Source organism: Geospiza fortis, unplaced genomic scaffold, assembly GCF_000277835.1.
Source record: "Geospiza fortis unplaced genomic scaffold, GeoFor_1.0 scaffold40, whole genome shotgun sequence".
Classification (NCBI taxonomy): domain Eukaryota; kingdom Metazoa; phylum Chordata; class Aves; order Passeriformes; family Thraupidae; genus Geospiza; species Geospiza fortis.
The window spans coordinates 24,094,582-24,106,689 of NW_005054297.1; positions in this window are offsets into that span (position 1 = coordinate 24,094,582).

Consider the following 12,108-nt stretch of genomic DNA (forward strand, 5'->3'; position numbering starts at 1 on the left):
GGTTTTCTGTATCAAGTGTGAGGCTGGGGTGTTGCGTGATTCACTTCTGCTTGGCTGATGGATGTTCCCTTAGGGACTGAAGTCAGCCAGGAAAAAATACAGTTCAGATTTAAATAGGACTGTGGCTTGAGCTGATGCAGACATGCTCTAAGGAGAAGAGAACCAATTGGGTCTTTGACATTCCCTAACTTTTGCTGTATCCTGCACACAGTCCTGACAGTAATGTCTCCCCTAGGAGAAGGGATGAAGTATGCATTTTGGCTGTGTCCTTTATGTAGAATAAAACTTCCCTAAATTCAAATTGTAGGCTAAAAGACTGTGGTTCTATCTCTCTTGAAAAATTTTAAATCTCAAGCAATACTTCAGGGATGCCATACTTTCCTCCTATTGGCTTCCCCATCAGCAGTCAAATGTTCTTATTGTTGTTTGCTTTATTGCTGGTACAATTATTCTGAATGCTATGAGAGAAGTTTTGTAAAACTTAAGGTATGTAGCCTTTTTCTGAAGGGATTGATTTGATGTGGATAGAGAAAGGACAGAAAACCTGAGGTGAATTAATGATGAGACACAACTCTGTCTATTGTGGAGCTCTACTGACTTGAGCCCTGCTTAAAACTGCTTTTTGTAAACTGCTGTAGCTGTTATATTTCCTCTAAATTCTGTTTCTTCCTTTGTAAGGAAGTGTTTAAGAAAAGACCAGACATGACAGTTACTGCCATGGCCTAGCTGACATGGTGATATTCAAAGGTTGGAGTCTATGATCTCAAGAGGTCTTCTCCAACCTCATTTATTCTGGGAATCTGTAACAATTCTTGATAAAGATGTCTGAAAGATAGAAATAAAATGCAGTAATCTGCCAGAATTATAGCGCATCGAATTGAGCCTTTCCCACTGACATTAATTTTGATAACTTAGATAGCCATTTGGAGTATTTCAATCCTCTTCTCTAAACATTGTAAGAGGAACCTAAAAGATTAAGTCTATGACAGCCGAGCTTCTCAAAAGAGTATATTTGGACATAACATTGGACATACTTTTATGTCTTTTAATTATTAGAAATATGAATGTACTTTTTTTTTATACTCAGTAGTTTAAAGCCTTATTTAGTAGACCTGTATTTATTGTTACATAAATGAGAATTATTTCAATGGCACTAAAATATCCCTGATGTGATTTTTAGCTTAGTAATACAGCATTTTTTTCCAGCTGTGGAAAAGCCTGACTGCACTAACCTCTGTATCCAGTTCCACTGTGGCCTTTAGTATATTAGTTAATGATCACAGTGCCCTGAGTAACCTAACTCACTGTATTCACTTAATACTGCTTTGTCACCTTTCCTCAGATGATCACTCTTGCTTTCTTTGCATTGGACAATCCTCTTTGTCCAGAAACTTCAGCAAATTCTGACTGCACAGACCATGAGGTCAAACATTGCCAGGTGGGAAAGGAAGCACAGTCCTGGCCCACAACCTTTGTTAACCAAGCAGTGATACTGTAGTAACTCTTTTGCTCAAATCCATAAAGGGCAGACTTTCCACCACAACTCCCAGTATCTCGCTGTACATAACAATAGTGGAGCGTGGATCAGCGCTGTCATAAGGCCTCCTTCCTCCCAGTAAAATTAAAGAAAGCTTGAGTCAGATCCCATTGTGATTTGTTAAGCTTCTCCTGTTCAGCATAGTCTGTTCTTTCCCTCTGCTGATGATTATCAGGACCAGCAGAAGGAAATGTTCGCCCACCCTCATAGCTGGGCACGAAGCAGAGCGTCATTGATGAAACTGCTGAGAAGATGGGTGTGAGCCAAGGCACCAGACTCTGAGCTGCACTTGGTGAGGATATGAACACATCTTCCATTCTGCTCATTCTGCCACAGTGAACACAATCTCCATCAGAAGGATGGGATATAACAGATGGAGCTGTAACTTAAACCACTTTGTAACAGTTCCTAAAGCTCATCTGTCAAGGACGGTGCCAGACTGCTTGTGCAGTGTTAGTAAGAGAAATTTATGTATGAAAATACAATGTGAAATAGGCCTGCTGAGGAGCAAAAGCTGTGTAGCCTATAGTGTTTATCTTGCATTAATCAAGTTGTAATGTATTTACTTAGCACTATTTTTGTTTTCATTTGCTGGCAAAATCCCCACAGATGTTTTATTCTACCTTACAGCAGTTAAAAAGGTGAGAAATGTATAACTGAAATAATTTACTAATTGTGTAATTTCCTGGCTTATCACACAATAAACCATGGGGGTCTGTTAGAGGATCACACTAATGCAAAGTATGACACAGGTCATATCACTTCCTACAGTCACTAGCTTTAATAAAGCTATCTATGACACTTCAACACAGGTATTTTCAGCTGAAATTCAGAAGACTGGCAAGTCTGTAAGATGTGGGGTGTCCCCTATCCCTCCATTCTGCATTTCTGTCTTAGTGGTATCTGAAGAGTATGCTGCTCACAGCTACGCTGATGGTCATGGAAATTGCAGGTACCTCATTTCTGGAAATCTTGATGCTTTTGCAGCCTTAGGGAACTGTATTTTCTTGCCATAGGATAACAGAGAGTTCAGAAGCCTTTGTGATCATTGGCCAGAAGACTGTAGAATAATAGAATGAACTGGGGAAAAAAATGCACTAAAAGCATCTGGGAGTTCTTGTGCATACTAGACAATATATTCTATACTAATTTTCTGTGGCTAAGTTTACTGTTACTGAGGCCTAGAAGTAGCCAAATAAAACAGCAGGGAGGCCTTTTCTATGTTTCTTGCCTCCACTTCTCACTAACATTTTTACATTTGCTCACTCCCTCTTCCAATGGAAGCAGGGGGGAAAGTGCCGAGTACAGCACTAATGACAAAGAAAATTACTGAAGGAATCAGCATGGAGGCCATGCTTCAACCACCCTCCCTCCTTTGCCCAGGAGAATTTCAGTGACCTCTTGACACCACCCATGTGAAACTTTAAATTGACAAGGGTATTTGCCAAGTAAATACAAAAAATGGCATTAAAATAGTATCGTTTCTGACTTAGTCCCCCTAAAGTCAATGTAAGTGAGTTAAGGTTCCCAGAGCAGCTATAACACATTAACCTCAATCTTGATGGCTGGGTATGTGAATGTGTATCAAGACTGATTAAAAAACACTTCCAGGCACTCACTAACAGTCACTGGGGAAACTGAAAATAACAATGACAAAAATTAAGTTACAACTTATTTCTGGATTGTGCTGGTATATTGGTTAAAACGAATACGTTTCATGTTATGCAACACTACCTAGAGTCAAAACATTAATTCGTCTTCTCAAAACAAAGGGGAAGGCATTTCATGTTCATTATAAGCTGATTGGTTATTCTGCCATGTTTTTGCTGGGGTAAGCTACTCAAGAATGATTGTTGTGACTCTTGGAAAATATTCTGGCTTTATTGTAAGCCAGTTGCCACTTTTTCCTCTGAAATCTGAAAGACACATGAGAGTATGTTGTACCTCAAGTGTCTCCATACCATACTCCCCCACACCCAGAGAATACATTTGCTGCCCAGTAACACGTAGGATTAATAGTAGGATTAATTCTACTCCAGGAGACAGGTTGCTAAACTGGAGATCCGTAGTTTAGTACTTGGAATTGTTCCTTTGCTTCCTCCCCAGCATATTTTTTAATTGAGCCTGTAGAGATAAACACACCTGTGCCAGTCCCTGTCTTGTTTGCCTTACCTTCTCTTATCTTTCCAGTCTTTTTTGCCACAAGTTGCCAAGTCTTCCATGTATGAGGTAACTGTGCCTTCATGTTCCCCATGCCTGTCATATAGAAGAGGATCAGCACAATAAATCCCATAAATAAGAATGCTTCCAGAAGACAATACTAGAAAAAATGCTCACCAATGTGAATTAGTATGCAGCAAAAGACCTAGTACATGCCATTTGCTGACAGTTCTTTAGAGCACAGCTGCCTTAGCTATATGTAAGGACTATGACGTGGATTAAAAGTACATCTGTTTTTTAGCACAGGTGTGACCTTAGAGAAGAATTGTGGTAGAACTGCATTAGCAGTTTGCAGGTTTTTGGCACACTTACCCATTGTCAGTGGCCCAGTCCATCCACACACAGAGTTGCTGTTTGCATTTTCTGGGACATATGGGAAAACATTACTTGAAAATGAATTTGACTATAGTTCATATAAAGTGTCTTTTTAAGAGGTATTTGAGGGCTGATTCTTAGCTGGGGGATGGAATCCAGCTGCCTGTTTTCTTTGGCCCCAAGAGCCAGTTTCATGTGATTTACATTTTCAAAGCTGACTTCACAATGAAAGAGCTTGAGGCTTGGTTTTGAGGCATGATGTGGGTTTTTTTGGGATTGGGGTTTCTTTTGGTGGTGGGGGCATGCTAGTGAGTAAATATTTTACAGCCCACATTCCTAGTTCTACAAAATCAGTGACTCCAGGCTCTGGGACAATATAAGTAAGCACAAAGACTGGAATTTATTGCTAGTAATGATCTATGAGATAAGATTTTTCAGCTAAGCCAGTGCAGAGTTCTCTTGCCAGATGTGTGGGAGTGAAAGTGACACAAATCTTAAAAAAAAAAAAGATAAATCTTTGGCAATCCCAGAGTGATTATATAGCCTTGTAGCGCTAGCAGCCTCAGAGAATTCATTTTGTGTCTCAATGTCCTTATTGACTTAGAAGCCAAGTCTCAAGCTTTATGAAATGAATCCAAAGTAGTGCCATGAATACTCTATAAATTTATCTCACTTCCTTAATCTTATTTTGAACAAAGATAGTTTTGGGGTCCTTTTTCCTACATTTCTCTGTTTATAAAGAATTATGGTAGCAGAATGATAGTGATTCTGCAAAAAAATCACTAGGGAATTTGTCCCATTATTCCCTTACTTTCATCCCAATGTAATTAAAAACTTTCCTTCATAGTCAAGCTACCTCATAAATCCTTGGTTTTTGCTTCCAAGATATCATGGACAAAAGCATGGTACATGGCTGGTACACAGATCACATCCAAACCTTTGCCTCCATGCTTTCACAAGTGTACCAGGAAATGCAGAGAACCAAAGCTGTAAAGGAGCTTTGAACCTTTCAGACAACCAAGAGGCCTAATTTGTGCTAATGGGCTGCAACTTGGAGCTGAGGGTACATTCCAAAAAGGGACACTAAAGTTAAAGAAAATGCTTTTCCTTGGTATAAGGATACTGCTTTGACTAGTTTGGAATTAAAATGGTTGTGCACTTTAAATGCTGTAACATATTTAAATTTTTTATATCCTAGTACACAAACTCTTACACAATCTATCTCATCGCTTATGTATGACACCGCAGCAGAACTGTTCAAGTGTGGCAGAGATGTTTGAAAAGTAAACATGCTGATAATCGTACTTGCCTGTCACATAGTTCTGCCCAGCAGGCACTTTTAGTAAGAAGACGCTATTTTAGGGAAATAAATCTCTCTGAAAAAAAAAAAATAGCTGTGAATGCTTTTAAGAGCTAACATGACAACTTTTTTCTTTTTTTTCTTTTTTTTTTCTGCAAACTATCAAACAGCACTTGAAATTCTAAAATAACTTAGTTTAGAATTTAATCTTCTTGTAGATTTTGCTGTAAAAACATGTGAATTTAATGAAATTCATGAATCCATGAATCATGAATCCATGTGACATGGAAAGATACCACATATTTATCCTGGAGCATCTTGCCAGTCCCTGCTCCTAAGTCTGAGAGTGAAACAGCTACAGACTCTCCTGGGACAAAATCCAAACCAACTCTCTCTGCAGAAGAGATGCAGGTGAAGGGATTATGGTACTTTTCAACAGATTGCCTGATTTGGACAGTAGGAGGAACTGCAGGACTCATCATAAAACAACAGGAACCATACTACAGATACATTATTGCTACACATTTGTCACACTTTAGCTTTCATGACCACAAAAGCAAAAGTGGTTTTAAAGAGTTAAGCCTCTGTAAATGCACTTCCAATATCTTCTCTTGGAATAAGACACTCTGGATAAGGTGTTTCTTAAGACCTGCAGAAAGTTCTGAATTTTCATTATGTTGTCATGCAGTTACCCAAAGGAGAAATAAAATCCTCTACATCACCTTGTTGTAGAGCCTATGCTCTGAGTGGACATGAAAATTTCTCATCTAGAAAGACTGAAAAGAATGCTTCATATGCTCTAAGGATTTATTTGGTGAGAAAGTGTGAATAGATCTGGGGTTCCACCCTGTTACTGACTGGAGGCACCCCAAGTCTTTGGCCATGGATGTTTGATCTTGGAGGGTTAATTTGACTGAAGGACCCCTCTAGATAAAATAGCACAGTATTGTGAATTCTTCCCTGTATGTGAAACTCACTGACTAGCTTTGTCTTCTCACAGGACTTTAGAGAGTGAAGCTGTAGTGTATTTCTAGAAGTACAAAGTATAACAAAAGGCAGAATCTAGGAATTGTAGACCTGACATGATGGATCATCTCCTAAAACCCAAAACCTCCTTCTCTCTCTGCAACCCAGATGCAAAAGTGCCACTGACTCTCCTCAGCAATGCCTTCTCCTATCTAAAATTGCAAATTTTAAAATTTTTTAATTTTTTTTTTGTCAAAAAATACACATGCCAAGTATCCAGTCTCCAGACATTTGATTTCTTTCAGACACTTTGGTAATGACGTGTGGTAATGAAGACTAAGTAAACTTTGATGAATGTTGAATATCCTCCATGATATTTTTGCTTATTTAAAAAGAATACTTGTTTGAGCCCTGCCACTCATCTCATCTGTGTGTTTGAACACATTTGGGTGTCCAAATCTCCAAACACTTGTCACTGTTCCACAAAGATAAAACTGGACTTTAGTCATTCCAGCTCACTATCACTGGAAGTGGTTTACTACAGTTCTGCCTCATCTCAGTCTAGAGTCAGTAACATGATAATTTTAATTCAATATTTATATGTTTAGTGGTTTACTGTTCATATGAAAGAGCTTTACCCTGTGACTGGAATGCAGCCCTTGCAAGTGGGGAAAATACTAATAGCTTTTTAATAGCTTACAATTTGCTAACAATATAGCAAACTATTAAAACAGCATGTAAGCATTCCAAAATGTCTAGGGCAGTCAAAATTTCTAACACTACATTCTGAATCACTTACAAATCTGTGGGACACCAGACCTTAATGGGGCTGTGAGATACCAAGAGCAGAACTGAACACATAATCTGGTATGCTCTGTCCGCACCAGAATCTCTCCTGCGGAGAGAGCACCAATTCTAGAGGGGCAAAGAAGTGTTGGAATCAATTCTGCAGCCTCACATATTAGGTCTGTAGTTTTTAAGCTGTATGCAAGGAAGGGAAAAGATATTCTGATTTTGGAATAAACTTATTAAGAATGTATTCTAACATTTCTGCTCCTCTTCTAAAATCTTCACAGTTGTACCATCTGGCTTGATTTTTTCAAACAGCATTCTCCTTTGTTTTTCCTTTAACCTTATTTGTAGTAAGGGCAAATTCAAGCCTACTGGTTAATGAGATGCAGGCACAATGTTCCCATTAGCATAATGAACATTTAAATCAAGTCCTTGACCAACTACATAACCTAATACCTTATTGCATTTCTACAAGGTACAGCACTGAATGATGCAGCTAGGTTATGGGGATCATAAGCACCCATAAACCCAGCATTTTCCTGTGACTAACCTGGTGGGAATGTCCTGTAACAAGAAGCTCACCCAAATACTGAGTAGTTGTAACATGTTTATTTTTTAATGCCACAGACACTTTTTGTATTTGCACATTTCCTCCCTGTTACTCAAATTAAGTCATTGCAATAGCAGCAATATGTACAAAGTTACAATCCCAGGTTCATCTTATCAGGGAGAACTGCTTTGCAACATGAATGCACAAATGATACTGTTCTCAAGAAAGCTGGATGCCTAGAACACAGCATAAAAAATGTACTATTGGTACATTTGGGCTTCTAGTTCTTCAACTCATTTCTCCCAACTCCTCACAAATACCAGAACAGCAGAGATTCTTCTGGCAGGATGCAAAAGCCTTAGAAGTACATTTGTCATTGATGTAGTTAAAACTAGTTCCCAACCCAGAAAGTGCATTACGGATAGCACAAAACTCAGTTTGCCAGCAAATCAACTGGACAAGTATCAACCATGCTGAGGTCCTTGCTGCTAGAATTGTTGCCAACAGTAACTGATCTAGATAATTTAAAGCTGGTACTAACTGAAACAAAAACAAAAACCAAAAAAACCCACCCAAAAAACCAAGACGGCAAAGCAAAAACAAATGGCAATCCCCCTTACTTCCCTGAAAAACCTGAAAACAAAAAGCACAAACAAACGACAATTTAAAAAAAATCAACTCTTTTATGGAAAAGGAATGAAGCCATTGAAGAACATCTTTGCTCATTTCCACCAGAGACCGAAGAAAGTTGGCCATGGGCCATCCTTCATTATGTGCTGTATTTGCCAATGTAAAGCCAGCAAGATCAGTGTGGCCATCAGCAGTAAACTTTCGCTAAAGGGATGGCAGTGGGAATTTTGCATGGCCTTTGAAAGGGGATGGCCACCATATCTCCAGGGGTTGTTTTACAAAGAAATAACATTAACCTTTTTAGCCTGTGCTTGAGATCTATATTGCATGGGAAAGACAGGCTAATGTGGACATTACAAATGAAAAAACATGATCCTTTCTGACTAAATTAACAAAAAGCTTTAAAAATATTTTAGCACAAAAATGCAGCTCAAAACAAAAAGATGCTTATGAACCTACAAATAAAATTATTCAGACTATGACTGCCACAGGACACTGTTGTGTTCTCTTTCAGATAGGGCATAACACATCTTTTCCATGAGTCTTATTATGTTTGAGCCTTTTGCAGTTATCTGAAGACTTTCAGGATGGAATTCACAAATAAATTAATTATGCCTTCATATGTTTATTCTTGCAGGCCTGCATTTCTCTACATGGCACTCAGTTTTGTTTTATTACTCTAAATATATATAGTGCTAACATGACTTTTTCAGGCACATGGATTATCCCTGCTGTCAAGGGTAACAATCTTCAGGGACATTTTGTAGGATTAGAAGGAAGACTGGATCTGGTGTTGTTCTATAGTGTGTTAGTGTATTTAGGGCATTAGTTACCAAATGTCTTTATGTTTAAGATTTGCATGTTGAAAAATGTGCAATTCTGAAATATCCCATATTACTTATCCATTAAATTTCCTAAGAAACTAGATGCAGATAACTACAGAGTGCATCTTCTAGCCCCTCTTCCCAATAATTCATTGGCAAAACCTGATGGAATATCTGGAAAGATTTTAAGATTCTAGAGGTTTTATAGAAAACAGTGACCATATAAAAATTAATCTAATATTGAATGTCCCTCATACAGCAAAGGGTGCAGCAGATGTTGTTCTCTCTTCTTGTGAGCTGCCAACTTATCAATTAACCAGTGCTGGTCAAAGCCAGGAACAGTATAGATTGTCTCACATTTTAAAGACAGAGGAAAACTAAGAGTACTTGGAAATGTGCCAGAAACAGGAATTAATGCAGTAAGGGTCAGTCAAAATAGAAAGTGTGACTATTTCAACAGAGTGGGCTGAAGACATGGGGAGTGGCCTTTAGGCTGTTCAGTCCAGAGAGGAAAAAGAAGGTATTGGTGAAAGAGGAGTGCAGAGACCACAGTGGGTTTACTGCACTAAGGATGCAGACACAGAAAAAAGGAAAGAAAATGGTGTTATCTGTTCTTTCTGCTACTGACACTGTCTTTTGCCGTTCTTCCTATTGTCCTTTGCTGCTTCCTTTACTCAACAGCTTCCAGGTGAAAAGAAACAACATACACTGTAGGAAAAAAAAAGTGCCTGAAACCCAGTGGCAAAATTACAATTCATTACACCAAAAATGTGTAAAATACAAACAAATATTAATAGACATTATAATTGTAGAAATCTAGGTGGTTGAGTAACTGGAGGGCCTCATCTTTCAGATCTGTGTTTTTAAGGGATTTCTGCCCTTCGCATCATGTACTCAGTAAAAGTTGTACAAGGAACTAATGAACTGTGCATTAGGATGGGACGATTTCAAGAAGTGAGGCCTCCTCATGTAAGGATGTCCGAAGAGTGCAATTCCCTGCTTACAGTTAGTAGCAAGAAAGAAAAAATTCTTCAGTGTATCAGCAATTCTGTTCCTTTCAGTGCTGCACCAGAGTATTCCAGGCTCTCTGAGTCAAACACTTCATGCGTAAGAGGGCAGTGGCAGACATCTGCACACACCCCCACATTTTTTTACATGGATGATAATTGTTTGAAAATTAACTGCAGCTACTGCTCAGGAAGTAACATATTTACCTGAAACTCTTAAGAACGTTTACTGCTTTGGTTTGTATTCCACAATGTATTTAGTATTTTACAGACTTTACATAAAACACTGTCAAAGACCAGCCCTGATAAAGGGGTAATCTTTTTATCCTGCTTCCCTGAACTTTCATCTTGCTTCCCTGGTGCACCACTTGTGTTGTAAATTCCTTTACTGTTTCAATAGATATTTAACATTCCTTAGGCAGCAAACTAAGTTTAGACAACAGTAATTGTCTTGCTTACAAAACTATGCTAGAAAGCTTCTTCAAAAGATCTCATAATTTGCCAGCCTAAGTCCAAAATTGAAATCCAATTGTGAGATGAGACTTTGTTTAGATTCAACAAGTCTCTCTTTCAAATGTGCTGATTATTCTTTTTTTTGTAGTGACAACACTGACATGGCAAGATAGAGGAATACTATGAGACATAGGAATATTCTTATGTATCAGATGTTTATACCCTTCTATTTATGTTACAATACTCCCTGCAAAGCACAGACATAGACCAGAAACCCATCTGTATCAGTTTTCCTAAACTCCAGAATTCATGGGGGAGGAAACCTTATTTCTTAATGAACTGTACATATTTAGCAGCTTCAATATTTCCACAACTACAACTGAAAAATAAAATAAAATATTAGAGATGCAGTGTGAGTGAGAACTTACTTGGAAATCCTAATAATCAGAGAATATCATTACCACTGGAAACAACCAAGTAAGCATATCCAGGAAGTAAGACAGAAAAGACTGTCACACCATCAGCTTATCCAAACCTACACAATCCATGTGTGAAAAAGGAAAAGAAAAAAAAAAGGCAGTATTTTTGCATACACACACAGAATTCACGTAAGGATGACAGCAAATTTAAAGTTATAGAATATCCTGTATTGGAAGGGACCCACAAGGATCATCAAGTTCAGCTCCTGACCCTGCATGGGACAGCCCCAAGAATCACAGCACATGCCTGAGAGCCTTATCCAAATGCTTCTTGAACTCTGACAGTCTTTTGCTGTGACAACTTCCCTGGGGACCCTGTTCAAATGCCCAACCACCCTCTGGGTGAAGAAACTTTCCTTAATATCCAACCTAAACCTCTCCTGACAGTTTCATACCATTTCTTAGTGTCAACTTGAAAGCTAGAACTACACACAACCTTTTGGATTGCTTCCTTTTTTGAGTTGTAGTTGGCAAGATGAATAACTGGAACTTAAACATTTGTCTAGCTTTTTCATCGCCCATAGACAAGGGGTCTGATTTGATTTAAAAAGAACAGGCTTTAACTTCTTTTTGGTTTATGCTAATTTGTATGTATCTTAGGGTTTACTTCCTCCTGAATTCCCACAGTCTTGCAGAGAAGTATCTCACACAAAACACCCCACAAGCAAGTGCATCATATCCTGAATACAGAGGTGTGTGGTTGTGTGTGCGGGAGGAGTGTGTGAAGAGAGGCACTCACCAATTTTCTGTCATCATTTATTTAATTAAGCAGTCCGATCACCAAACCGTCTGGTTTGGAACAGACCTCCGAGATCAGCGAGTCCAACTGTTAATCCAGCACTGCCAAATCCAGCACTAACCATGCCCACGACCTTACCACAAGCGCGCTGCAAGGGCCCGAGGGAGCAGAGCCGCACCCGAGGGCGGCGATGGACGTGACCCGGCAGTCTCGTCTCCTTCCCGGCCCGTGCCCAGCACGGCGGTCCCGGACCCCCCCGAGCGGGAACCAAGCGGCCCCACCGCGTCCCCCGAGGC